Genomic DNA, 6,000 nt, shown 5'->3' on the forward strand with positions numbered 1-6,000 from the left:
ATTTGTACACTGTTCATCAGTTGTACACCATGACCCGTGCGAGGTTCTAGGCGTGGATGTGTATGTGTATAAATTTCTCACAAGGTATTAAAATGTTGTTTACTACCAGGAGTCGCCCACACCGTCCGCTTAAATGCGTTCGCTAGTACAGGAAACATGTCACCACTCCGCCAGCACCAGGAAAACCCACTGATAACTAAGACAAATCCAGGAAACTCGCCGACGAGGAAACAAATGAGGCAAAAATCAGCTTAAACACCGATCGTCTTTTTTTTTCCAAACCCGAATTGACTTTCTTGTAGTTAATCTGGGTTAGTAGCGTCAGATTGGATGGCTGAGTGGTGACGTGGATGACGGGGGGACGCTGGCGGCTGAGGAGCTCTTCTGGATGAATGGTTGAGCGTGGGGGGGGGGCCAGGGGAGGAGGCGACATACGCACACACGACGGCCACGCACACGGAGTCGAGGTACACACAGGTGACGCTCACATGGGTAGGTGCACCCAGCTCGAAGGGCGAACCAACACTGCCCGTGGATGCTGTCCCAGCTTACTCTACCCCGACCTGCTGGGGGCGGGGCATCCTAGCTGAGGCGGGGCTTCCTAGCTAAGGCAAGGCATACTAGTTGGGGCGGGGCATCCTAGATGGGAGTGCGACACACTAGTTACTAGTTAGGGCGGGGTATCCTATCTAGGGTAGGGCATGGGCTGGGTTGGGGTATCATAGTTAAGAGTGAGGCATCCTAGCTAAGAGTGGGGTACCATACTTAAGAATGGGGCATCCTAGCTAAGAGTGGGGTACCATAGTTAAGAGTGGGGCATCTTAACTGGGATGAGGAATTTATAGCTGGGAGGGGCATTACTCTCTGGGGGCATGACTAGCTAGGGCTGGCCATGATTAGCTGGGTCGGGGCAGTGTTACTTGGGGGGACATAACTAGCTGGGGCGGGGCATAGCTGGGGCTGGCCATGACTAGCTGGGTCGGGGCATTACTAGCTGGGGAATTACTATCTGGGGCGGGGCATAGCTAACTAGGGCTGGACATTATAAGCTGAGGAGGGTATAGCTAAATGTGGTTGGGGCATTACAAGCTGTGGCATTACAAGCTGTGGCATTACTAGCTGGGGCGGGGCATAATTGCCTAGGCAGGTAATGACTTGCTGTGGAAGGGCATGACTAGCTAGGGGGCATTACTAGCTGTTGCGGGGCATAATTAGCTGGGATGGGGGTATTTTTGTCTCTTTCTCACTCTGTTATTTAGTCCTGCGTGTCTGTCCTCTCTCTCTGTCTGTCTTTCTTACACACACACACACACACACACACACACACACACACACACGCACACACACACAGTAGAACTAGGTCATTTGGAGTCCCTAAAATTAAATATGCAAATTAAATAGATCTATAAAATTAAGCTATCAACAACCAGGTCATGTACTCAAGGGGTTAACTCATCGTACTCAAGGGGTTAAATCATCGTACTCAAAAGAATAAATTACCCAACACAAAACTCATCGCACTCAAGGTTCTAAATCATCGTACTCAAGGGGTTAACTAATCGTACTCAAGAGATTAACTCATCGTACTCAGGGGGTTAAATCATAGTTCTCAAGGGGTGAACTAATAGTACTCAAGGGGTTAACTCATTGTTCACAAAGGTTAACCCATTATACTAACGCAATTAACTCATCTTACTCAATGGGCTAACTCATCATACTCAAGGGGTTAAATAATCGTACTCAAGGGTTAAACCCATCATAATAATGGGGTTAACTCATAGTACTCAAGAGGCAAAATCATCGTACTCAAGGGGCTATAATAACCGCATTTTGCTTGATTTCTTTAAATTATTCGATCTCTTACCTGCAAACTTAACGATTGCAAATATACTGAGAATATCCGGGAATACTGTGTTCAGGATACGTAGACAATGTGCTGTTGACTTTACTAAGATCCGTGTGTTCTGTGTCTATAAACAGCCGCGTTGACTGTTTGTTTACATGTGTGTGTGTGTGTGTGTGTGTGTGTGTGTGTGTGTGTGTGTGTGTCTTAGGTACACCTGCTACAGAATTTATTTGCAAGATGAGCTCTGATGGTTGTCAAAGTGAACACGGTAGAACCTATTGTCTCGGTATGGTTGTCAAAATCCTTCCTCTGTTGTGTTGTATTGTCTAGCAAAAAAAAAATGCAGACACTTTTGTAGCTAGTACACATTCACCTCAAGGACGAAATGTGCATACGCATCTCCATTGGGGTTCAGGATCTTCTGTAGGTCGCGTTCAGTGTGAGCGAGGAGGGTAATGTCATCTGCTTACTGAAGTTCAGTGGTGGAGGCAGCCGACACTTAGTTCCTGCCTGAAGTCGTCTTATGTTGAAAGGTCCCTTCATCCGGTCCCTGGATGTCCACCCCGCCGGCTAAATTGGCACTAACATGAATAAGGAAGGCAGCTATGAAAATGGAAAAGAGAGTTGTTGCCAGTACACATCCTTGTTTTACTCCCGTTTGTATGGGGAGGAATCCAGAATGGGTGCCATTGTGCAGGACACTGCCGTTCATGCCAACTTGGAGTTGTCTCACAATGGCGATGAATTTTGGAGGACAGCCAAAACAGCCAGAGGGCTTCCCTGCTGACCGAGTCAAAGGACTTAGTTAAGTCGATGAAGGCTACGAGTATGTACAAGTCACCACGTTGTTCTCTGCCCTTTTCCTGTATGTGGCGGGCAGCAAAGATCATGTCACTGGTGCCCTGTGATGGCCTAAAGCTACATTGAGATTCAGGGAGGAATTTTTCCGCCTTAGGATAAAGTCTGCTTAGGAGTACTCGGGCGATAATCTTGCCACCTATGGACAACAGCGAGATCCCGAGGTAGTTGCCACAGTCTGACCGTGGAGGCGTCTTTAAGATCTTGAGAATTTTTCCTCCCATATATTCTCCAGGAGAGAGTGGAGACGGCTGGTAAGCAGAGGTCTTTCTGCTTTATACACCTCGGATGGGATTCCATCAGGCCCTGAAGCTTTGTCATTTTTCATTTACTCGATGGTAGTAACTACCTCATCACGGGATGGAGGATAACTGAGGTGGGTCAGCTCTGGGTGCTGATGGACTTGCCGGAGAGTTAGGACATCCACGTCAATGTTTGGTTGAACAGCAAATGGTAGTGCTCTTTGAAGAGCTGATGGGTGTCTTCTTTGTCCTTAATTAGGGAGTTACCGTCGGGTGAGCGGATGGGGGTCACGCCATGACTAATTTGGCCATTCATTTTTTGCATTTCCTACACTTTATTTTTCCACCATTCGTTCTTTAGATTCCGAAGTACGCGCTGGGCCTTCGCTTTATTCTGGCGGAAGGTATCAGCTTCGGTTGTTCTTCCAGTCAGTGAAGGCAGCACGTTTACCATTGACGAGTACGTCGATTTTTTGGTTATTTTCAACAAACTAATCCTGATGTTTTCTTACTATCTGGCCGTGGGTCTCACTGCAGGTTTTTGTTATGATTATTAGGTTGCTCATCTGCGTCACCATTAGTGAGGTGGCTAAGGGAAGGGAGGGGTTGCGTCTTATTGTTTAGTCCACAGAGTTCTTTAAGCTTACCATACCACTGACTGATGTTGGTCTGTTTCAGGTGTTGCAGCTTGATTGGGTAGTAAGACTTCTTAGCAGTGCATATTTCTTGGATGATTTGGTTGCGAAAGGTTTTGTAACGGTTGTGGTCATTGAGATAAAAGGCGCTGTTTCTCTGCTGCATAAGTTTTTTGATCCGAAGTGTGATTGAGGGCAAGTCAGCTGGGTGTAATCTGACTGACTTCTCAGGGAAGAAGTGGTGGTGAGCTTCCGTGGTGGTGGTGATGTAATTTGTTCATTTGGTGACTACTTCATCCACACTTAGTACTTCAGTCCATGGATGGTGAATTATCCACTGGCCGAAGGAAGGCATTGCAGAGTTAGTAATGTCGGAGAGTAGTAAGGAGGGAAGACTGTACCATATTTGGGGAACTTCAGTGTAAGTCTGTCAGGAGTAGGTTGGTCTGGTTTTCTACTGGAGGTGATGGTCCTGATGGGCTTCTGTATATGACGTCCTCGTCTATAGCAACGGGCATGAAATATATTCAGTGATTTTAGTACAGCAATAACACTGCCATTAGGATATCCGTTCCCTCGCCTTAAACTGCACAAGGTGCGCCTGGAGTACTTCACCGCTGAACATCTGTTAATATCTGTTGTTGTTGTGGACGTACAGAAGTGTTTGACCATGGTGGCCTTTAACTCGATGGCGGCACTTTGAGGGCCACCGACAAAATTTCCATCGTGTAGTACATTTATAGACATCTGTGTGTGTGTGTGTGTGTGTGTGTGTGTGTGTGTGTGTGTGTGTGTGTGTGTGTAACGCCACAGAAGCTGATTAGCCGGGTTCAGCACTACATGGGGTCGGCCCTTAGCAGTAGTTAACCTCCATATTAGGACTGAACCTTGGCACCCCAGTACTGGCGTGTATGGTACTTCCTTGTAGTGGTCAGACAGACGCAAACTATCATACAGACAGAATAGCCACACAGGCAAAGATAAACACAGACAGACAATCATGCAGACATACTCATACAACCAGACAAACATATAGACATACAGCCTGACTCATGCAAGTAGACAGACAGGCAGATAGACAGACAGGGGGAGAGATACATATTTAGACAGACCCATGCCGCCAAGCAGACAGATTATCACACAGAGATACATAGATAGACAGACACACAAACAGAATCTTATACAAACAGAACTCGTAAACAGAGACATTACCATACTGGCTGACAGACTCTCATACAGGCAGATTATCATGCTGACAGACTCTCACAAAGACAGATTATCATGCTGACAGACTCTCACAAAGACAGATTATCATGCTGACAGACTCTCATAAAGACAGATTATCATGCTGACAGTCACTCATTTAGACAGATTATCATGCTGACAGACTCTCACAAAGACAGATTATCATGCTGACAGACTCTCACAAAGACAGATTATCATGCTGACAGACTCTCACAAAGACAGATTATCATGCTGACAGACTCTCACAAAGACAGATTATCACAGACTCTCACAAAGACAGATTATCATGCTGACAGACTCATACAGACAGATTATCATGCTGACAGACTCTCACAAAGACAGATTATCATGCTGACAGACTCTCACACAAAGACAGATTATCATGCTGACAGACTCTCACAAAGACAGATTATCATGCTGACAGACTCTCATTTAGACAGATTATCATGCTGACAGACTCTCACAAAGACAGATTATCATGCTGACAGACTCTCACAAAGACAGATTATCATGCTGACAGTCTCTCATTTAGACAGATTATCATGCTGACAGACTCTAACAAAGACAGATTATCATGCTGACAGACTCTCACAAAGACAGATTATCATGCTGACAGTCTCTCATTTAGACAGATTATCATGCTGACAGACTCTCACAAAGACAGATTATCATGCTGACAGACTCTCATAAAGACAGATTATCATGCTGACAGTCTCTCATTTAGACAGATTATCATGCTGACAGACTCTCATAAAGACAGATTATCATGCTGACAGTCTCTCATTTAGACAGGTTATCATGCTGACAGACTCTCACACAGCCAAACTTCATGAGTAAGACAAATCCTTCCAGAAATATCCGTTTCTTGTTAAGTCGTGAAATATGGGAGAATGTGAGGAGAATGAGGCAAGTAGTGTGTTTATGATGGTGAGGAGAATGAGGCAAGTAGTGTGTTTATGATGGTGATGAGAATGAGGCAAGTAGCGTGTTTATGATGGTGAGGAGAATGAAGCAAGTAGTATGTTTATGATGGTGAGGAGAATGAGGCAAGTGTGTGTTTTGCAGGATGCAGAAGTATTATTAATTTAAATATGAAGAGCAGGGCGTGCATGTCGGCTCCTGAGATAACATCAAGAATGAGACAACATCAACAAGGTAGCGAGGGGACCTTTAC

The sequence above is a fragment of the Homarus americanus genome, unplaced genomic scaffold, assembly GCF_018991925.1.
Source record: "Homarus americanus isolate GMGI-L3 unplaced genomic scaffold, GMGI_Hamer_2.0 scaffold74, whole genome shotgun sequence".
NCBI classification, from domain to species: Eukaryota; Metazoa; Arthropoda; class Malacostraca; order Decapoda; family Nephropidae; genus Homarus; species Homarus americanus.